A 24,672-nucleotide genomic window follows, 5' to 3' on the forward strand; every position below is an offset into this window, starting at 1 on the left:
TGTGTCTGTGTGAATGTATTTTCTGGATGGTCCCACTGAGTTCAATAATTCATAAGTTTTGTTATAGCATTCCTAATGAATTCAAAGGGCCAGGAACTTATTCATAATAGTTTAGTTAAATGCATATATGTGAGCTGGGTTAGTCCAAAAGCAATTCAGTAAGCCACAACACGGAGAAGGAAATGCCAACCCATTCCAGTATTCTTACCTAGAGAATTCCGTGGACAGAGAAGCCTGGTGGGCTGCTGTCCATGGGGCCACACAGAGTCAGACACGACTAAGGCGACTTAGCATGCATGCATGCATTGGAGAAGGAAATGGCAACCCACTCCAGTATTCTTGCCTGGAGAATCCCAGGGACGGAGGAGCCTGTTGGGCTGCCATCTATGGGGTCTCACAGAGTCGGACAAGACTGAAGTAACTTAGCAGCAGCAGCAGCAGCAGCAGCAAGCCACAACAAGCAGCACTTGAAATCATCTTATAGTCTAGCTCAGGAACAAAAGCAGAAAACTGAATTTCTCATGAATCAGATGTTTGGGAATTATTATAATAGAATTTCTTCATTAATGGAATTTAACCACTTTTTGGTTCTTGCTTCTATTCATTTCTTCCCTTCTTGAAATCTTTTCCTTTTGCTTCTGTTTCACGTACCTTGTATACTCCCGTAGCATTTTCTAAATAATTGATATATCAGTTTAAATTTTGGTTACTCAAATCCTATGATCTAATATATTTTCTTAATCTGTCTGCTAAGCATTTAGTAATTACGTTTCTCTTATTATTTGGTAATATAATGTTCTGCAAAGTGAGACTTAAAACAAACTGGAAATAAACATTTCACACTGTGCCTTCTAGTAATCTGGCAAGCCTATTGAATGGTATCCCTACCTCAGATATCTACTATTGGTCCAGTTATTTACAGATGAGATATAGAAGTGGAAAATTTACATGCAAATTTGGCTTCTAAGATTACCCATCAGTAGGAACTACAGACAGACACATTTTTTATTATAAGGCATTGGATTATGACACGCTAGGTAATTATCCTGTATGTACTTTCTGAAATTAGGAGCTTAAAACTCTTGTTCTCTCACTGAACAAATTAAAAAAGACAAATACTGTCTGCATTGACTTTCTTTTACAAGGGGTTATAGATATTTGAAAATAAATTTGCCAACACTTAAGCCATTTGCTAAGATTTATCAAAGAAGAGCCTTGGCCTACTCTGCTTTCTATCAATGAGAAGGAGTTAAAAAGAGGTTGTTGTATAAAAGGTTAAGGATGGGCTTCTCTGACTTATGGAGAGGGGGAACTGGGATAGTGGTTCTTAGCCAAAAATAAAACAAAAGAAATGTATCCGCAACTACTAATGAAAAGTACCTAAAGACTCACAATTCACTTTGTAAGATTTCAGTTATCATAAAGAGAGAAAAAAAATTTTTTGAGAGAAAGGAACTTGGATCAGCATTAAAATATCATAAGATAAAATGTACATTCTTTATATTTAAAAAAAATAGACTATATAAATGTCATGTAGGAAGTTAGGCACAAACAACAAGGGGGAGGGGTGACCTGGCCAAAAAAGATTCAAGCCGATCTCTAAACCCCACTCCAGACATACCCCAGTATGGCCCAGGAGAGTTTATAGATATGCTACAAAGTAACCACAGAGACTTTTTCAACTCCAGTATGTGCCCTAGGCACACAGTGGATAGAACTAACTACAGGGGCTTCTTCAACTCTGTAACATGTGTCCTTGATCCACAGCTGTGTCCTCCAGTGACCTTAGACAGCTGGGGAGCCTATTAAGGGTTCATAAATATTCTATACATACATATATTTGATTATAACAGACTGAATTATGGGAAAGACATGCAACAGAGCCTGCTGTTATGTAACTTGCAACTGTCAATCAAAACTCTCAGTCCATGCTTGCCTAGATGTCTATGTAAAAGCTCTCTCTTGAAAACACTGTACCTCATCATTCTGGCACTAGTGCCTCTCTTGGCTTGGCCCATCTATCCCTTGAGGTGTTCTTTAGTTTCTTTCTTCAATAAACTTGGTTTTCCCATGGGTAAGACCTCAGATTCTTCTTTGTGTCTTTACCAAGAACTGAGGCCCATGAGGAAGGGTCCTCTTTGACTCTCCCTATCCAATAACAATAAATGAATCACTGGATAGAACAAGCATAAAAGGAATAATTAGAATCCTGCAGCCCACACAACCAAACGATTGGAGAGAACCACCCAGTTTGGTGGCACAGAACTCCAGTGAATGCAGGAGGGATGTGTATCACCAACAGGAGGGTTGTAGATTAAAGTCTGCATGGTGGACAGTGGCACTTCCTGCTCTTCTGTGGTTTCTAGAACTCAGGTTGCCTAGCATTTTCCTGCTGAGTAGAATACCTATGGGAGAATCCTTTGCAAAAGCCAATTTTCTAAAAGAAAACCTGTGCTGATATCACCATTGTGGGGCAAGGTAAATCAAGTTAATGACTCCTGCAGGGAAGAATAAGAAAGGTAGTAACAGAAAGACCTGAAAGAGAAACAACATAAATATTAAAGTTAGAAAATTACAGATAAGCAGAGAACAATGCTGTTGGTATTAATAGCAAAGCCCAGTACTACACAGAGAGAGAGCAAATCAGAAGCAAGTTTTCTAGCTTTCTGTAGACATTTAATTTGAAATTATTTTTGTAAATAAGAGTCTAGGACCAACTCAAAAAATATTTGAAATTTTAAAATAATAGAAAACACTGTGAAGAATCTGTGCAGAGATTAAGATATTGATTTCTATAACTGAAAATAATGATTAGTAAAAGTTTATTTAACATTCTATACTATTTTAATATACTGTCTTATACATTGGGCATTGATAAACTACCCTCTCATTCCATGTTTTCTATTCATTTGCCCTAATAAAGAAATCGCATGTTTTCATAGCCACTACAATGAATCTATTACGTTAAACATGAACATTTGCTTTTTTTTTCTGTCTATAAAATGAAAAGTATGTTTAAATGTTGGGCACCATGACAGGATGGAAAGAAAGGAAGATGAGAAAGAAATGTAAGTTGCAAATACTTACTTTACTTGTAGACGACAATATGTATTATTATCTATTGCTACATGTGAATACTCAATGATTTGATATACGTTTAAAATATACTTAAGCTAGATTGAAGATACTCCTTGGTCTGGATTCAGACTATCTGGTTTCAAAGCCTAATTCTTTTTTATGATAGCTTGAGCTAGCCATTTATCCATCTGTTCTCTTTATCTTTAAATGAAGATAATAATGAAAAACACCTTATAGTGTTTTTATGAAACTGAAAGGATTTTGTTCCTGAAATTCATATATAGAAATCTAATCCACAATATCATGGTATTGAAAGTGGGCTCTTAGCAAGATGATTAAGTCGTAAAAGTAGACCCCCCTCCCTGAATAATGTTGTTGAGTAAGAGTGTTTGTGCTTAGTTGTTCAGTCATGTTCGACTCTTTGTGACTCCATTGATTCTAGCCTGCCAAGCTCCTCTTCTCCAAGGGATTCTCCAGGCAAGAATACTGGAGTGGGTTGCCATTCCTTTCTCCAGGGAATCAATCCTGATCTACTGCATTGCAGGCAGATTCTTTACCATCTAAGCCACTAGGGAAGCCCATTGAGTGGGATTAATTCTCTTATAAAAGCTATCTTCAGAGAGCTCTCTTGCCGTCTGCATATGAGGCCAGAGCTGGAAGATCATCTCTTAACAAGGAACAAGTCTTTCACCAAGGTCACTGATGCCTTAATCTTAGCATTCCCAGGCTCTCAAACTGTGGGGAAATTTTTCTGTTGATCAGAGGCCCTTCAGTGTGAAAGATTTTGTCATAGCAGAACTAAGACATGAGAATTAAATGGATCATGTCTACAAAATTCTTAGCCCAATACATGGCACCTTGTACAACTCTGTTTGTTAAAGGGATACATATTTTAAAGTTAATAGTAGATGCAAACTTGAAAAACAAATATGTTAAAATTGAAATAATTATTTTCACATTTAATATCTAACAACTATCAGATCAGTCACTCAGTCGTGTCCGACTCTTTGCGACCCCATGAATCGCAGCATGCCAGGCCTCCCTGTCCATCAACAACTCCCGGAGTTCACTCAGACTCACGTCCATCAAGTCAGTGATGCCATCCAGCCATCTTATCCTCTGTCGTCCTCTTCTCCTCTGCCCTCAATCCCTCCCAGCATCAGAGTCTTTTCCAATGAGTCAACTCTTCGCATGAAGTGGCCAAAGTACTGGAGTTTCAGCTTGAGAATCATTCCTTCCAAAGAAATCCCAGGGCTGATCTCCTTCAGAATGGACTGGTTGGATCTCCTTGCAGTCCAAGGGACTCTCAAGAGTCTTCTCCAACACCAACAGTTCAAAAGCATCAATTCTTTGGCGCTCAGCCTTCTTCACAGTCCAACTCTCACACCCATACATGACCACAGAAAAAACCATAGCCTTGACTAGACAGACCTTTGTTGGCAAAGTAATGTCTCTGCTTTTCAATATGCTATCTAGGTTGGTCATAACTTTCCTTCCAAGGAGTAAGCGTCTTTTAATTTCATGGCTGCAGTCACCATCTGCAGTGATTTTGGAGCCCAGAAAAATAAAGTCTGACACTGTTTCCACTGTTTCCCCATCTATTGCCCATGAAGTGATGGGACCGGATGCCATGATCTTAGTTTTCTGAATGTTGAGCATTAAGCCAACTTTTTCACTCTCCTCTTTCACTTTCATCTAGAGGCTTTTTAGTTCCTCTTCACTTTCTGCCATAAGGGTGGTGTCATCTGCATATCTGAGGTTATTGATATTTCTCCTGGCAATCTTGATTCCAGCTTGTGTTTCTTCCAGTTCAGTGTTTCTCATGATGTATTCTGCATATAAGTTAAATAAGCAGGGTGCCAATATATAGCCTTGATGTAGTCCTTTTCCTATTTGGAACCAGTCTGTTGTTCCATGTCCAGTTCTAACTGTTGCTTCCTGACCTGCATAAAGATTTCTCAAGAGGCAGATCAGGTGGTCTGGTATTCCCATCTGTCTCAGAATTTTCCACAGTTTATTGTGATGCACACAGTCAAAGGCTTTGGCATAGTCTATAAAGCAGAAATAGATGTTTTTCTGGAACTCTCTTGCTTTTTCCATGATTCAGTGGATGTTGGCAATTTGATCTCTGGTTCCTCTGCCTTAAGACCTATAAGTTTCAGATTACTACAGACTTCAAGGTAAATGAACTACCCTATAAAAGACAAAGATTAATAAAATATAAATATCAGCTTATCTTTATACATTATGCCTTTTATTACACAGTATTTGATATGCATTTTAGTACACAGTATTTGATATCAAACAATTCAAGTATGAAGATCAGCAAAATTCTTTGAGCTGTTTAACTGATTAATCTGTTAATATTTACAGAAATGTTTGCATATTTTATATATAGTAGAAAAATTACATGTGTGCATATCTAGTAACTATATACATATGTAATTTTTCTACTATATATTTCTGTAAATATTAACAGGTTAATATCAGTTAAACAGCTCAAAGAATTTTGCTGATCTTCATACTTATAATTGTTTGATATCAAATACTGTGTACTAAAATGTGTACTATATAAAGATAAGCTGATATTTATATTTTATTAATCTTTATCTTTTATAGGGTAGTTCATTTACCTTGAAGTCTGTAGTAATCTGAAACTTATAGGTCTTAAAAGTCCCATTTTGTGCTTTTATTTATAGGACATATAATAATACATGATAAAACTTGTATGCTTTAACTGTAATTTGTGATGCTTATAATCAAGTGAAATTTAATGTGGATCATTACTTTTTATAAATCTTGTACATTAGCTAAAAGTCATAATATTCCAATTACTTTTCATATTTATCTTGTCTGAATTTAAGCTATTTTTAAATTATATATTTTTATGTAACCAGTGTCTCAACATGGATTTTAATCATTCTAATCATGTGTAAAATTTTTTAAAATGTATAGACATAATGATCTGTGAAATTCATATTTCAACACTCTATTTTCTTTGTTTCTCATTATTATCTATAGTAAACAATCATTTAAGAATAAAAATTCCTTCTCGCTGTATCCATAAGACAAACCCACATATAAGAAAAAAATACAAAAAATACATATTAGTGAAATTATCAACTACCTGAACATTTTTAGATACCCATAAAAAGGCATTATGTTGTATATTAATAATAATAAGCTATTGGTGTTAGTATAATACAAAAAGATTTTTAAATAAAGGTCAAGAAAGGCTATTTTGTATTGCTTTCACTTCCATTTATAGGGAAGCCTCCTTTGAAATCTTAGTTCAGTTCAGTTCAGTTCAGTTGTTCAATCATGTTCCATTCTTTGCGATCCCATGGACAGCAGCCCACCAGGCTCCCCTTTCCAGGTGATGTCACCAACTGGTGGAGTGTACTCAAACTCATGTCCATCGAGTCAGTGATGCCATCTAACCATTTCATCCTCTGTCGTCCCCTTCGACTCCACCCTTCAATCATTCCCAGGTTCAAAAGGGAAAAGTGAAGTCGCTCAGCTATGTCCGACTCTTTGCGACCTAATGGACTGTAGACTACCAGGCTCCTCCTTCCATGGAATATTCCAGGCAAGAATACTGGAGGGGGCTGCCAATTCCTTCTTTAGGAGATCTTCCTGACCCAATATTTCCCAGCATCAGGTCTTTTCAAATGAGTCAGTTCTTGGCATCATGTGGCCAAATTATTGGAGTTTCAACTTCAGCATCAGTCCTTCCAATGAATACTCAGGACTGATTTCCTTTAGGACTGACTGGTTGGAACTCCTTGCAGCCCAAGGGACTCTCAAGAGTCTTCTCCAACATCACAGTTCAAAAGCATCAACTCTTTGGTGGTCAGCTTTAAGTCCAACTCTCACATCCACACATGACTACTGGAAAAACCATAGCCTTGACTAGAATGACGTTTGTTGACAAAATAATGTCTCTGCTTTTTAATATGCTGTCTAGGTTGATCATAGCTTTTCTTCAAAGGAACAAGCGTGGCTACAGTTACCATCCACAGTGATTTTGGAGCCCAAGAAAAGAGAGTCTGTCACTGTTCCCGTTGTTCCCCCATCTATTTGCCATGATGAAAGTGAAAATAGAGAGTGAAAAAGTGGGCTTAAAGCTCAACATTCAGAAAACGAAGATCATGGCATCTGGTCCTATCACTTCATGGGAAATAGATGGGGAAACAGTGGAAACAGTGTCAGACTTTATTTTTCTGGGCTCCAAAATCACTGCAAATGGTAATTGCAGCCATGAAATTAAAAGATGCTTACTCCTTGGAAGAAAAGTTATGACCAACCTAGATAGCATATTCAAAAGCAGAGACATTACTTTGCCAATAAAGGTCCATCTAGTCAAGGCTATGGTTCTTCCAGTGGTCATGTATGGATGTGAGAGTTGGACTGTGAAGAAAGCTGAGTGCCAAGTAATTGATGCTTTTGAACTGTGGTGTTGGAGAAGACTCTTGAGAGTCCCTTGGACTGCAAGGAGATCCAACCAGTCCATTCTGAAGGAGATCAGCCCTGGGATTTCTTTGGAAGGAATGATGCCAAAGCTGAAACTCCAGTACTTTGGTGACCTCATGCGAAGAGTTGACACATTGGAAAAGACTCTGATGCTGGGAGGGATTGGAGGTAGGAGGATAAGGGGATGACAGAGGATGAAATGGCTGGATGGCATCACTGACTCGATGGAAGTGAGTCTGAGTGAATTCCGGGAGTTGGTAATGGACAGGGAGGCCTGACATGTGGTGATTCATGGGGTCAAAAAGATTCGTACATGACTGAGCAACTGAACTGAACTGAACTGAACTGATGGGACCAGATGCCATAATATTAGTTTTCTGAATGTTGAGTTTCAAGCCAGCTTTTTCACTCTCATTTTTCACTTTCATGAAGAGGTTCTAGCATTCTTCTTCACTTTCTGCTATAAGGTTGGTGTCATCTGCATATTTGAGGTTATTAATATTTCTCCAGCAATCTTGATTCCAGCTTGTGTTTCATCCAGCCAGGATTTCCCATGATGTACTCTGCATATAAGTTAAATAAGCAGGGTGACAGTATACAGCCTTGCTGTACTACGTTTGCAATTTGGAACCAGTCTATTTTTCCATGTCCAGGTCTAACTGTTGCTTCCTGATCTGCATACAGATTTCTCAGAAGGCAGGTCAGATAGTCTGGTAGTCCCATCTCAAAGAATTTTCCAGTTTGTTGTGAGCCACACAGTCAAAGGCATTGGCATAGTCAATAAAGCAGAAATAGTTTTTCTGGAACTCTCTTAATTTTTCAATGATCCATCAGATGTTGGTAATTTGAACTCTGGTTCCTTTGCCTATTCTAAATCCAGCTGGAACATCTGGAAGTTCACCGTTCACGTACTGTTGAATCTGGCTTGGAGAATTTCGAGCATTACTTTGCTAGCTTGTGAGATGAGTGCAATTGTGCGGTAGTTTGAATGTTCTTTGATGTTGTCTTTCTTTGGGATTGGAATGAAAACTGACCTTTTCCAGTCCTGTGGCCACTGCTGCATTTTCCAAATTTGCTGGCATATTGAGTACAACACTTTCGCAGCATTATCTTTTAGGATTTGAATTAGCTCAATTCGAATTCTATCACCTCCACTAGCTTTGTTCATAGTGATGCTTTCTAAGGCCCACTTGACTTCACATTCCAGGATGTCTGGCTCTAGATTAGTGATCACGCCATCGTGGTCATCTGAGTCATGAAGATCTTTTTTGTATAGTTTTTCTGTGTGTTGTTGCCACCTCTTCTTAATATCTTCTGCTTCTGTTAGGTCCATACCATTTCTGTCCTTTAATATGCCCATCTTTCATGAAATGCTTTTAAAATCTTAAGGTTAATATAATTTACAGTTAATTTATACATTTAATTCATAAAAATAATTGAAATATTTTTCTATATATTTAAAGTATATCTACTCATTTTATTAAAATCTTAGGAAAAAAAATATTTGTATCTGAAAAAATAAGTTTAGAATATGTTCACACAGTTTTTTAAAATCATACCGCAATTCTTTCTTTCCTCTCTTTTCCTTTTTTTCTTCTTCTTTCTTATTCAGTTATACACCTTAATAAGTGGTTACTGAACCTAATATGTATCTCACACCTAATTATACTACTTAGTGTTAGAGTCACATCAAGCTTCAAATAGTAGCCAAATTTACCTTAGTCTTTCAAATCACGTTTGAAAGATCAAATCAAATCTGTGACTATGCCAAAGCTGTCTGGAATTACAAAGCAAAACTCCTCTGTTTTGAAGCCCAGGTTTAAGTCACTCACTTTGTGGTTTGCCTTACCCCTCCAGGAATTTAGCAGTTCTGTCTTTGGTTCTCCCAGAACACTTGATTCAAATCTCCATTATATGGTATTGTATATTTCTGCCAACAACTAGATTGTGTGCCCTTAATAGCAGATAGAAACATAAATTATTTTTCTTTATATTCCCAGCAGTTACTATAGCTCCCATCACATAAACAACCACTTGATAATTTTATATAAATAAATACACTAAAGATGAAAATTTAATATAAAGGCTGTATTTTATACTGATATAAGTAATTGACTATGAGAAAACCTAAGTATTTCAACAATATGTCTAAATTAATTTTAACAAAGATATATTAACTACAGTATAATAGCAAATTAAAATCCTACATGGTACCAAAACTTAATAGAGTCTACATATAATTGGCTTAGAGATAAGTATACTTCTTTTCTAGAAAGAAGACAAAATATACTTTAACATATTCTGTTTTAGAAGATACCATACAAAAACAAATATAAAGCCCCAAAACTTACACTAATCTTAAAATATTTACTTACTTTATTATCAGTGAATAAAAACCAACAAAAAGAAAATCTCTATAGTACACTTTGCCAATAACAACAACCAAAAAAATTATCATAAAAATGCAAACTATCGATGATAACATTTTTAATTTCCTGTATGAAGTGTCCACACATGCATTCTTCCATAAATTATTTTCACCTCTAGGCTAAAATAATAATGAAATGTTTTAAGATGAAATACAAAATTATTGAGATATATGAAAACATATTTGCTTCAGGAATGTTTCTGCTATGTAATTTATAAACTGTAAATGAAAAGATAATTTCACTAGATTCATCAAACACATTTTGGGTTCTGTGATCAAAGCAGAAAGTAAGCTGTACCATTAAGGAAGATTCTTGATTCCACCATTCACTAGGTGTGCAACCTCAGGCAATATGTTAAATCTCTTTGTCTCATTTATATTGCCCATATCTATAAAATGGAAATAGCAACACTTATAGTTTCTTTGTAAAGAGAAAATGAAACTAGCATAAACTCTCCCTGGGACACGGCTGAACTAAAGTGGATTTCAATAAACAAATTCAAACTTAAAAGTTAGTGTTTAAATTACATTTAAAATATTCTAAGCTCCATTATTGTATCATTATTCACTTAAAAAAAACACATTTATATGGGTTTATACTTGCTTGCTAAGAAATCCTTAATGATTTGAGCAATGTTTTCATTGGGGGAGTCCCAAATTGCTGTCATCTCCTTTACCATCATCAAGTGCACCCTTCAAGGTCCCTTAACAATTTTATAATCTGCATTTATTTATTTATTTATCTTATACAAGTATTTATCTAAAATTCCCTAGCATCTCCTTTGACATACACTAGCTTGTAGAAGTTAGGACATTGTTATCAGAGTCAGTATGCTAGCATAAACTGCAACAGTTTGAGGTTACAACACTTCACATTCCTAAAATAGCTGTCTCTGCCATCTCCTCTTGTCTCTGTCAAAGTTTTTTTTTTCTTTTTATTTATTTATTTTTAATTTTAATTTATTTTTAAACTTTACATAATTGTATTAGTTTTGCCAAATATCAAAATGAATCCGCCACAGGTATACATGTGTTCCCATCCTGAACCCTCCTCCGTCCCCCCTCCCCATACCATCCCTCTGGGTCGTCCCAGTGCACTAGCCCCAAGCATCCAGTATCGTGCATCGAACCTGGACTGGCAACTCGTTTCTTACATGATATTTCATATGTTTCAATGCCATTCTCCCAAATCTTCCCACCCTCTCCCTCTCCCACAGAGTCCATAAGACTGTTCTATACATCAGTGTCTCTTTTGCTGTCTCATACACCGGGTTATTGTTACCATCTTTCTAAATTCTATATGTATGCGTTAGTATACTGTATTGGTGTTTTTCCTTCTGGCTTACTTCACTCTGTATAATAGGCTCCAGTTTCATCCACCTCATTAGAACTGATTCAAATGTATTCTTTTTAATGGCTGAGTAATACTCCATTGTGTATATGTACCACAGCTGTCTTTTCCATTCATCTGCTGATGGACATCTAGGTTGCTTCCATGTCCTGGCTATTATAAACAGTGCTGCGATGAACATTGGGGTACACGTGTCTCTTTCCCTTCTGGCTTCCTCAGTGTGCATGCCCAGCAGTGGGATTGCTGGATCATAAGGCAGTTCTATTTCCAGTTTACACAAAAATAAACTCAAAATGGATTAAAGATCTCACCGTAAGACCAGAAACTATAAAACTCCTAGAGGAGAACATAGGCAAAACACTCTCTGACATACATCACAGCAGGATCCTCTATGACCCACCTCCCAGAATATTGGAAATAAAAGCAAAAATAAACAAATGGGACCTAATTAACCTTAAAAGCTTCTGCACATCAAAGGAAACTATTAGCAAGGTGAAAAGACAGCCTTCAGAATGGGAGAAAATAATAGCAAATGAAGCAACTGACAAACAACTAATCTCAAAAATACACAAGCAACTCCTACAGCTCAACTTCAGAAAAATAAATGACCCAATCAAAAAATGGGCCAAAGAACTAAATAGACATTTCTCCAAAGAAGACATACAGATGGCTAACAAACACATGAAAAGATGCTCAATGTTACTCATTATCAGAGAAATGCAAATCAAGACTACTATGAGGTACCATTTTACACCAGTCAGAATGGCTGCGATCCAAAAGTCTACAAATAATAAATGCTGGAGAGGGTGTGGAGAAATGGGAACCCTCTTACACTGTTGGTGGGAATGCAAACTAGTACAGCCACTATGGAGAACAGTGTGGAGATTCCTTAAAAAATCTGTCAAAGTTTTGAAAGTTTGAAATCTTAGCCTTTATCTCCAGCCTTAAATGTTTTTCTTAGGAATTTTCTTGATTTCAGGCCTTAAAAATGTGTGTTTATATACTTTAAACAAGGGACAAGTAAAATTTCCCTTTTACAGTCTAATAACATGTTTTGTTGTGTAAATTTATTGTATGAGCATTATTGAAAATACATAATAGAATACATTGTGGCATTTATTTTTATACTAAGACAGCAAAATCCAAATTATAATTATTTACTTACTAATGAAGATTTGATGGATTCATTTGTCATCTACTTTTCTAAACTTCCAACTATTTCTCATCCATTTGTTTTTTGCCAATAGTTCAGTCTTTCATTCAATCCCATTCTTCCTAAATTGAGTGATTAAAAAGTCTGTGTTAATAGCCCACCCAACACCATGACTTCTTGATTTCCAATACTTCTTGTCCTCTTCATTGCTAATAAATGACCCAGTTCATATCTAACACTAGTCATTAGGTTTACATTCTCATGTTTCATAACTGCTTCATCTCCAAAATGTCTAAGTGAAGTATCCTTTCTCCTACCACAATCTTGTCTAAAAAATATATATATGTCTGCTGACTGTGGGACAAGCAAGCCAACATTACTTCAGTTTCCCTTCAAGAGGCTGGTAACGTGATCCATAATATGGAAGCTATGATTTGTTTCTTATGAGGTTTTAATTTTTCATGTATAAAAATAGCCAAGCCTGACAGCACACATGAAAACCTACACTTAAATATTCGTTAAAATATTCTTAATTCAATCACAAATTTTTCATTAAAAATAATAGCAAAACATGTAAATACAACCAAAGCTGTAAAAATCGCCTCATGTCAGTAACTGATGAATCTTATAATTACATCTCTTTGAATTTAAGAAACATTTTATGCTATAAGCCACGACACTTTTTAAATTATCCATCACAAAACTTTAAATAATAAAAAATGTATAACCATATGGCAAAATCTAATCTAACTTTATCATTTGAATATATAATGTTTTCTCTCTGTTACATTTTCATGTATAATAAATATACATTCTTTTTATGCCATGGTGTATCTCATTCATGAGAATTTGCTTGACAAAAGTGAATCAATCTGCATTAGAAGAAATCAAATCTTCTTTTATAATGATTGACTGTATTAATATTCAGTTTTTACAGTCCTGCAATCACTTACCATAGGCATCATCTATGAAGACAGCTTAGATAAGAATGGTTCAAATGATAATACATGAGGCCCATTTTTAAATTTGAGTGATAAAACGTTCTCTTATAAACTGACAGGTTCACATCTATGTAAACAATTCCATTTAAAATAATTTATATATTGAGTTTACTTACTTGGATTTTATGTAAAATTTAATCTCATATTTAGAATTTGAAAAGTGTCTTTAGCTTCTTCCTTTTTTATTTTTCCAAATAAAGCAATTGATGCTAGCCTTACACAGCTATCACATTAGAAGCTTTTAAATCATTGGTCACATCTTTCTTCTTCTCATCTACTGCAGCTATTCAGTTATTAAGTTCTCAATTGCTATCTCCTCACTTTATTTGCATCATTCCTTCCTGATGCATCTCTGCTACCACTGTCTGCAAGTCTGCATCTCAATTCATCTATTTCAATTTCTTGTTAATTGGCTTGACTGCATTCAGTTCACTGACATAAACATTGACAATGATCTTTCTATAATTCAAATCTGACCACTTACTCATCTATCTTAAAAACATTTGATGACTATACATCACCAGAAAAAACAGTTTGAATTTCTTATCCTGGAATCAGTTCAGTTCAGTCTCTCAGTCGTGTCTGACTCTTTGCGACCCCATGGACCGCAGCACATCAGGCCTCCCTGTCCATCACCAACTCCCAGAGTCCACCCAAACCCATGTCCATTGAGTCTGTAATGCCATCTAACCATCTCATCCTCTGTAGTCCTCTTCTCCTCCTGCTCGCAATCTTTCCCAACATCAGTGTCTTTTCAAATGAGTCAGCTCTTCACATCAGGTGGCCAAAGTATTGGAGTTTCAGCTTCAACATCAGTCCTTCCAATGAACACCCAGGACTGATCTCCTTTAGGATGAACTAGTTGGAGCTCCTTGCAGTCCTGGCATAATGTAGTCTTAATAATCAGGCTTCATCTTAAGTTTGCCTCACAATTTTCTCTTCCCCCACTTATTAAGTAATTCTTACTTCAATCAAATTGAAACCCAAAGTTATTTCATAAAGTATTTCTCATAATTTGTAACAGATTTTAAATGTGTTGTTCTCTACCCCTATGTACTGTTTTCTCTATTAAACTTCATCTTTACATCACTGATGCCTTATGCTATATTCAAAATACATTATTTACTCATATATTCTTTGAGTATATTTTAGATAATTTCAAGGTTTCTACTTAAAATCTCTCTAAATTTTAGTTTACAGCAATATAAGGTATGTTTATTTATGTATCTCCTAGAACTGTATTGCAATATCTTTTGTATTTTAATTCATTTGCCAGTTTGTTTATTTTATAAAATTATACTTTTAAACAAAGAAATATGTGCAGTTTCTAAAGCTAAATATTAAAATGCCTTTAGTGATATGTGGCAGCCTTCACTTCTACTCTTCCTCAGCCTCAGATTCACTCTTTAGAATAGTATTTTCATCTGTTCCTCCTGCTGAAGCATCTTTGAAGTTTACATTCAAACTTCTGAATTATGTTTACAACACCCACTATTCTTAATGTACTAGCTATAAAAAATATCTACTGATTCTCTCTACAGAAGGTGGGAATGAACACTGTGTACTTCATTCTCTTCTAGTCCTTCTGAAACAGGAGGGAAGGGGGCAGAGCATAACCTCTAAAAGAATGACATAGCCCTGAGGGTATGACATAAACTGGTTAGAACCAATATGGCAGAAGAACTTCCAGTAGATCTTGAGTCTGATTTAACTCTAATCATAATGCAGTAGCATGCTAAATGACATATCCACCAGTGCCATAATAGTTCTGAGGCTGATCATAAAATGCCAAAATTGGGTAGTGGCCTAATTCCTAGAAATCCTGACCCTTCTTCAAAGTTGGAACAATCCTTCCACTCATTAGCCTATGGAATTATTCAGCCAATAAAAACTAACCACTCCATATTTTGGGGGCCTCTCTCCTTCTGAGATGGCCCCCACTCTGTCTAAGGAGTGTGTTTCTTGCCTTTTGAGACACACCACATTCTGTCCATGGAATGTGTATCTCTTTATATAAATCCACTTCTGACCCGTTACTTTGACTTTCATTGAATTCCTTCTGTGATGAGTCACACAGAACCCCAGCTTCATTAAGTCCTGATACAAGGTGTGTGATCTCAGTGAAAGGACAGTGGGTTCAAGTCCCAATCTGGGGTTGGGCTGGGTTTGAGTCCCAATATGACTTGTGTGGTTTTATTTCCATTTTAAGAATAAACTTATTAATTCTTTTTTGTAAAGAATATAAATCCTCAAAAGTTCATTTACAGTTAATCTGTAATCAATAGTTTATTAGAATGTTAAGTCACTAAACTAATTATTTGTAATACTATGTTGAGTAACACTACCTGAAAATTTAAAAAGGTTTTAATGTTGGCCTCTGAGTGGCTCAGAAGGTAAAGAATCTGCTGACAATGCAGGAGACCCGGGTTTGATCTCTGGGTTGGGATGATCCTCTGGAGAAGGGAATGGCAACCCACTCCAGTATTCCTGCCTGGATAATTCCATGGACATAGGAGCCTGGCGGGCTACAGTCCATGGGGTTGCAAAGAGTTGGACAAGACTAAGTGACTAACACTTTTTCTTAGTTCTTCTTCTTCTGATAGCTACCAATATATACCATAAACTTTCATGGTGACAGCATTAAAAACAAACAGTTTAATGTCTCTTTGGCATGAAGATTATTTTTAACTGAAAATAATCAAGGTCCAAAACACTGTGGAAGAAAATTTGACCTTCTTCCTGATTGCCTAAAAATGTAGATAAGAGGGCATGTTCTGAGAAGGGAAATGAAGTGAAGAGATAGTCATTCAGTCATGTCTAATTCATTGTGACCCCCACGGACTGTAGCCTGCCAGGCTCCTCTGTTGATGAAATTCTCCAGGCAAGAATACTGAAGTGGGTTGCCATTTCCTTCTCCGGGGAACTTCCTGACCCAGGGATTGAACCTGGGTCTCCCGCATTGCAGGCAGACTCTTTACCGATTGAGCCACATAGCTACCACCATAGATAACAGTACTATGGACTAGGTGTAGCAGAGAGGGAACCAAGTCTATTGTTAAAATTCCTCTCTTTGCCCTAATATCTTTGTGTGTATGTGCATGTTGAGTCTCTTCAGCCACGTCTGACTCTTTGTGACCCCATGGACTGTATCCCACCAGGCTCCTCTGTCCTTTGGAATTCTCCAGCAAGAATATGGAGTGCGTTGACATGTGCTCCTCCAGGGGATAATCCCAACCCAGGAATCAAATCTGCATCTCTTATGTCTCCTGCATTGGCAGGTGGGTTCTTTACCACTATTGCCACCTGGAAAGCCCCATTATCTCTGCGTAGTCCAACAAACATTTATATATGAAGCTTTTGCTTTGCTACCTCCTTGTCAATTGTCTTCACCTCCTTTGAAATCTCAAATCAGTATCCTCTCTAGTCATGAGTGCTATTATATGCTCAGTCACTTCATCATGTCCAAAATTTTGCAGACCCATGGACTGTGGCCTGCCAGGCTCCTCTGCCCATGGGATTTTCCAGGCAAGAATGCTGGAGTGGGTTGCCATTTTCTCTTCCAGGGGATCTTCCCAACTCAGGGATCAAACCTGTGTCTCCTGTGGTTCTTGCATTGGCAGGTGATTCTTTACCACTGAGCCACCTGGGAAGCCCAAGATGGTATTTAAAGTGAATTATTTTGCCATTTTTGAGAGTTATTCATTTGTCCTGGGTCCATCCCAAGTAGACATGTTATTGAGCCTGTGTTTTATTTTTTACTGTTAATCATGTCAATTTAATTCTTAGATCAGCTGGAAGAACCTTGAAGGGTAGAGGAAAATTTCTTCCTCCCCAAGAGATACATATTGATGACTATAAGGTACAGATTTGTGAATGATTCTGATGCTATGGAATTTATAACTGTAAGTATAATTTGAGGTTGAAGTCACTTTTCTACAGGACATTTATATTTGATGATCAGTTGATTTTTTAATAATTTTGTTTCATTGAAAATGTTTTATAAATCCCCAGACAAATCTGCATGCATGCATGCTAAGTCACTTCAGTCGTGTGCGACTCTGTGAACCTATTGAGTGTGGCTGGCCAGGCTTCTCTGTTCAGAGCATTCTCCAGGTAAGAATATTGGAGTGGGCTGCCATGTGCTCCTCCAGTGGATCTTTCTGACCCAGGGATCAAACCCTGTCTCCTGCAGGTCCTGCATTGCAAGCAGACTCTTTACTGCTGAGCCACTGGGGAAGCCCCAAACAAGTCTAGTGTTCATCAATTTTGTGTTTGCAGATTATTGTTTTTGTTTGGTTGTTTTCCATCTTGCATTTCAATCTGTCTTAATTCTCAGCTAGTAAAATGTTAAGCTATTTATAAAGTTGTCTTTCCAGACAATTCTCTTTATCCAGCTTATCAAATATATACTAATTCTCATATTCTATTTGCCTTATCTAATCTTTAAAAATGACAGTCTGTTAGAGGAAGATTGTGGTGGGAGAAGCAGTGATTTTTAATCTCATTACTACCACAATTCATCTTCTCAGACTCAATGTTCACAAATAGTATTCATCAAATACTCTTCCTTTTTCAGTCTTTCCCTCTCCCCAACTCCTTCTTTCTCCCCAATCCCCTGCCTTTCTTCTCTCTTCTGAGTCATTCTATGCAATTGTCTCTCTCTTCATTCTCTACTCTATCTAATATTATCTCTTTTCTTTATAAATGTTCAAACTAAAGCAAATTTAGTCCTTTATATGGGTAACGTTTTTAGACATTTGTTAATGCTTGAACTCAAATTTATATTTTATTACAAACCACTACTTGCAGCATATTATAAATTACTGATTTATTTATTTTTGCAATAGAAATTTGGTTAAAATAATAGATCTGAAATCCTAGTGGAAGATAAGGTTATACTAACAGCTTCATGTTAATATTAGCTTTCTTTTCTTTTACACAGCATGGTCATAGGTTTCAAATGCATTTTGCTTTTGGCAATGCCAACTTTTACCTATCACTTTTGATTAAAAATCATGTGTCCCTTGTATATATGTGCCTGTGTACTTCATTGGAATCGTTGAGAAACATAGCTCCTATTTATATTTTGATTATTTCTTTTTTTCTGAATAATTTTGTTGAAAATTCCAGAGTAGAAAACTTAGCAGAGAAATAAACTTTTTGTTTTATATATTTCAGTGAACACGTTTTGGATCTGGATTCTTTTCTGCTTATGACAATAAATGCATGTTTTAGAATATGTACCTTCACTCAGTAATATACATATCTGAATTTATGCTTTATAATAAATTTTGTTTTATAAGAAATTTTCTCAATGCCCTCAAAAACATACAGATGACTTATCTCTCTTATCATTGTAAAAATGCAAAAATGACAAATAGTGAACAGGGGGAAGTTATTCTATTGCATAGCTTATTATTATAATAATTTCTGAGTATGTTACTGATATGAAATATCTCCCTCATCTTTTTACAGGAACAATAGAAAAAATGAAACAAAATATTTAAAGCCTTGGTAATAAAATCATAAGTGAATATAAATTTCCATGAAAATGGTCCACTTGGAATTAACTTTTAAGAAGTAGAAGATAAACTTTTAATTCTATTACTACAATTTTTAAATCTTTCATTTTACTTATAATGAAGCTTCATTTTACTGTAACCACTTTTATTAGTTCACTTTTTCAGGTTGTCAAAGGGCTTTAGAATATCTCTTTGTTTACTCTAAGGCTCAAGGGAAATGAACAGGATTTATCATTACTTATTAAGGAAATGTACATAGAATTCCAGTTCAAAATGGTGATGTAGAAAGATCCTGAACTTACCTCCGCCTACAGATTCAGTGAATTTACAGCTACTTGTAGAATGATTTCCTTTGTAAAAATCAAAAGCCCTAAGAACTTGTGAGCAATTCCTTCACATTGGGCAAATGAGAAGGAAACCACATAAAAGCAGATATGAAAGGCTGAGACAAAATTCTTCCATAAACTCTACTCTTGTGATGGTGGGCAAGCCACAGTTAGAAGCAAATTCAAAACCTGGAGATTCTCTCTGAGGAACAAATTGTACTCCACGTCAGGCACCTCAACTCAGAACATTGACACTGGAGACACAAGCCCCCCAAACATCTGTCTCTGGAGATCTGTCTTGTGCCCAGGAGACCCACAGAGCTGTGATGAACTAAGAACCATGTTTAAAGGGTTTCTACACCATGGTCACTACAGCAGCTCTTTGGAAAGCCCCCAGACTTTTTATGAAAGAGGTTAATTTCTTAATTTTAAAGAGTTGGTCTGAGGTACAGGGTCTTCTGGGATATACTTTGAGAATGGATATTGGTGAGTGCCATCTTTCTGTTCTGCCTTGCTAAAACTACTGTACACTTGTAATTTTTTTGTTTTCTTTTCAGTGGAGACCATCTTTCTGCTTTAGCCAGTAGGTACCATCTTCCATGTTCTCCTGCTGCCTTGTTAAAGCTGGTGAATGCCATCTTTCACACACCCTTTTCTGTTTTTCCTTCTTCTTTCTCTTTTTTTCCTTCTTTTCTTCCTTTTCTTTTAGCAAGTGTCATCTTTGTACTCCATCTCTGCTTTGCTTCAGCTAAGCAGAGCCATCCTTATGTTTACTTCCTGTCACACTTCAGAACTCAACTTTATTTTAGAGAGAGGTTTCTAAACATGTTTGGTGCCTCAGTTTTCATGCCTGGTGATTCAGTCTTTGCAGCTGCCACACAGGAGACATCCCTTGATTGATGGAACTGGATTCCAGGGGGGCTTGTATTTCTGGGTCCCATGGATGGTAACAATAAGAGAGTCAATTATTGGGAGACTACATACCCAGGGCACTGTACGAATATCAGACTGAAAAACATCCCAATATAACATTTGAAAATATTTATGCACCTAACACAGGAACAGCCAAATACATAGCACAAATATTCATAAATCTAAATAGAGAAGTAGATGGCAACTAAACAATAGTAAGGAATTTTAATACCCCACTTAAATCAATGGATAGATTATCCAGATAGAAAATCATTAAGAAAATATACATCTTAAATGACACAGTAGACCAGGATATACAATTTTTTTTTTTCAAGCACACACGGCACGTTTTCCAGGATACATCATATATTAGGTCACAAAACTAGTCCTAACAAATTTAAAAAGACTGAAAACATAAAAGCATTTTTGACAATGATGACATGAAATTAGAAATCAATTACAAGAAGAAAATTCACAAATATATGGAAATTACACAGCAAATTTAATGAACAACTGATGGGTCAACAAAAACTTAAAAGAGAACAAAAATACACTGAGACAAATAAAAATGGAAATATAACTTACCAAATGTGTACAGCAAAAATAGTTTTAAGAGAAGTACACAGAAATAAATGTCTACTTCAAGAAACAAAAACAATATCAAATAAAAAACCTATTTTTACAACTCAAAGAAATAGGAAAAGAAGAATCAATAAAGCCCCAAATTAGTAAAAGAAAATAAATTAACAAAGGTCAGAACAGAAATGAGTGAAATAGAGACAATAGAAAACATCAATGAAACCAAGAGCTGATTCTTCAAAAAGACAAGCAAAATTGATGTCTCTGCTTTTGAAAATGCTGTCTAGGTTTGTCATAGCTTTCCTTTCAAGGTGCAAATGTCTTTAAATTTCATGGCTGTAGTCACTGTCAGCAGTGATTTTGGAGCCCAAAAAGAGAAAATCTGTCACTGCTTCCACTTTTCCACTTCTATTTGCAATGAAGTGATGGGACCAGATGCCATGATCTTAGTTTTTTGAATGTTGAGTTTTAAACCAATTTTTTCACTTTCCTCTTTCACCTTCATCAATAGGCTCTTTAATTCCTCTTCACTTTCTGCAGTTAGAGTGGTGTCATCTGCAAATCTGAGGTAGTTGATATTTCTCCCAGCAATCTTGATTCCAGGCTGTGCTTTGTCCACCCTGGCATTAAGCATGACATCAGTGGTGAATTCTACCAAACATTCAAAGAAGAATTAATACTATCTTTGCAAACTCTTCCAAAAGAAATAGAAAAAGAAGGAAACTTCCAAATTCATTTTACAATGTCAGCATTACCCTGATACCAAAACCAGACAAGGCCTTCACAGAGAGAAAAAAAAAAAAATCACAGGTCTTTCTTTGATGAACATAGACACAAAAATCCTCAACAAAATATTAGCAAACTTAATTCAGTGATGCATTAAAATATTATATGCCATTGCCACTTAGGATTTAATCTGAGAAGAAAGAATTGTTCAACACCCACAATTCAGTAACTAAAGGACAAATCAAGATAATCACAATGCAAAAAAAAAAAAAAAAAAGATAGAATTCAACAACCAGTTATGATAACATTACTGAGCAAAGTGGGTAAGAAGCAAATGCACCTCAGCATAATAAAGACCATATATGAAAAGTCCACAGTTAACATAATATTTAGGGTGAAAATCTTAAAGCTTTTCCTCTAAGACCAATAACACGACAAGGATGCAACTCTCACCACTTTTATTCAGCATAGAACTGGAAATCCTAGCCAGAGTAATTAGTTAAGACAAAGAAGTAAAAGGCATACAAATTGGAAATAAAGAAATGAAACTCTTAATATTTGCAGAAGACATCATATGTTATAAAGAAAACATTAAAGAGTTCACCCAAAAAGTGTTAGAACTAATAAAGAAATTCAGAAAAATTGCAGGATATAAATCAATATATACAAACCTATTTCATCATGCTCCCTGACTTCAAACTATATTACAAAGCTATAGACATCAAAATAGTATGATATTGGCATTAAAAAGATACATAGATCAATGGAACAGAATAAATAGATAGACAAAAAATAAACCAATGTATATATGGTTACTCAGTTTACTATATAGATGCCAAAAATATAGAGTGGAGAAAGGACAGTCTTTTCAATAAACAGTTCTGGGAAAAATGGACAGTAATGTTTAAAAAAAAAAAGGACAGTAACATTCAAAAGAATGAACTGGATCTTGGATTGTACAACATACACAAAGACTTAACTCAAAATATATTAAGAGCTTAATTGTAAGATCTGAAAACATAAAATGACTAAAAGAAACCATAGGTGGTAAACTCCATGACACAGGTCTCGGTGATATACATATATATATTTTACATTTGATACCAAAATTATAGGAAAGAAAAAGCAAAATTCGAAAAGTGGGACTACCACAAACAAAAAGTTTTTGCACAGCAAAAGACATTGTTAACAAAATGAAAACAAACAAACAAACAAAAAACAACCTTCAGAATGAAAGAAATGTTTTCAAATCACACATCTAATAAGGAGTTAGTATTCAAAATATATAAAGGATTCATATGACTCAATACCAAAAAATAAAAAAATATGATATTAAAACAGGCAGAGAATCTGATTAGACATTTTTCCAATGAAGATCAGATCAGATCAGTCACTCAGTCATGTCCAACTCTTTGCGACCCCATGAATCGCAGCACGCCACACCTCCCTGTCCATCACCTACTCCAGGAGTTCACCCAGACTTACGTCCATCGAGTCCATGATACCATCCAGCCATCTCATCCTCTGTTGTCCCCTTCTCCTCCTGCCCCCAATCCTTCCCCCCATCAGAGTCTTTTCCAATGAGTCAACTCTTTGCATGAGGTAGCCAAAGTACTAGAGTTTCAGCTTTAGCATCATTCCTTCCAAAGAAATCCCAGGGCTGATCTCCTTCAGAATGGACTGGTTGGATCTCCTTGCAGTCCAAGGGACTCTCAAGAGTCTTCTCCAACACCACAGTTCAAAAGCATCAACTCTTCAGCACTCAGCCTTCTTCACAGTCCAACTCTCACATCCATACATGACCACAGGAAAAACCATAGCCTTGACTAGACGGACTTTTGTTGGCGAAGTAATGTCTCTGCTTTTGAATATGCTATCTAGGTTGGTCATAACTTTCCTTCCAAGGAGTAAACATCTTTTAATTTCATGGCTGTAGTCACCATCTGCAGTGATTTTGGAGCCCAGAAAAATAAAGTCTGAAACTGTTTCCACTGTTTCCCCATCTATTGCCCATGAAGTGATGGGACCAGATGCCATGGTCTTCATTTTCTGAATATTGAGCTTTAAGCCAACTTTTTCACTCTCCACTTTCACTTTCATCAAGAGGCTTTTTAGTTCCTCTTCACTTTCTGCCATAAGGGTGGTGTCATCTGTGTCATCTGTCATCTGTCATAATGTACCTGGAAACCAGGTACATTAAAAGATATTTAACATTCATGATCATCAGGGAAATGAAAACTAACTCCACAATGTGATGTCATCTCACACCTTTTAGAATGGTTATTATTTTTTAAAAAAGACAATAAAAAACAAGTGTTGCCTAAGATGTGAAGAAAAGGGAGTTCTTGTGCTCTATTTGTTGGAATATAAATTGATGCAGCCAGTATTGCAAACAATATGGAGTTTAAAACAAAAATAAAGTAGTATTACCATATGACCCATTAATTCCAATTTTTAAAATACATATAAAATAATTCCAATATTATATGATCAATTAATTTCAATTTGGAACAACTGACTGGTTCCAAATTGGGAAAGGAGTATGTCAAGACTGTATATTGTCACCCTGCTTATTTAACTTATATGAAGACTACATCATGTGAATGCCAGCCTGGATGAAGCACAAGCTGGAATCAAGATTGCTGGGAGAAATATCAATAATCTCAGTTATGCAGATACCACCATAATGGCAGAAAGCAAAGAGGAAATGAAGAGCTTCTTGATGAAAGTGAATGAGGAGAGTGGAAAAGTTGGCTTAAAACTCAACATTCAGAAAACTAAGATCACAGCATCTGGTCCTATCACTTCATGGCAAATAGATGCAGAAACAATGGAAACAGTGAGAAGCTTTATTTTCTTGGGCTCCAGAATCACTGCAAATGGTGACTGCAGCCATGAAATTAAAAGACACTTGCTCCTTGGAAGAAAAGCTGTGACCAAACTAGACAGCTTATTAAAAAGCAAAGACATTACTTTACCAACAAAGTTCTGTCTAGTAAAACCTATGGCTTTTCCAGTAGTCACATGTGGATTTTTGAGGTCGACCATAAAAAAAGCTGAGTGCCAATGAAATGATGCTTTTGAACTGTGGTGTTGGAGAAGACTCTTGAGAGTCCCTTGAAC

This window comes from Bos indicus x Bos taurus, chromosome 1, assembly GCF_003369695.1.
Source record: "Bos indicus x Bos taurus breed Angus x Brahman F1 hybrid chromosome 1, Bos_hybrid_MaternalHap_v2.0, whole genome shotgun sequence".
NCBI classification, from domain to species: domain Eukaryota; kingdom Metazoa; phylum Chordata; class Mammalia; order Artiodactyla; family Bovidae; genus Bos; species Bos indicus x Bos taurus.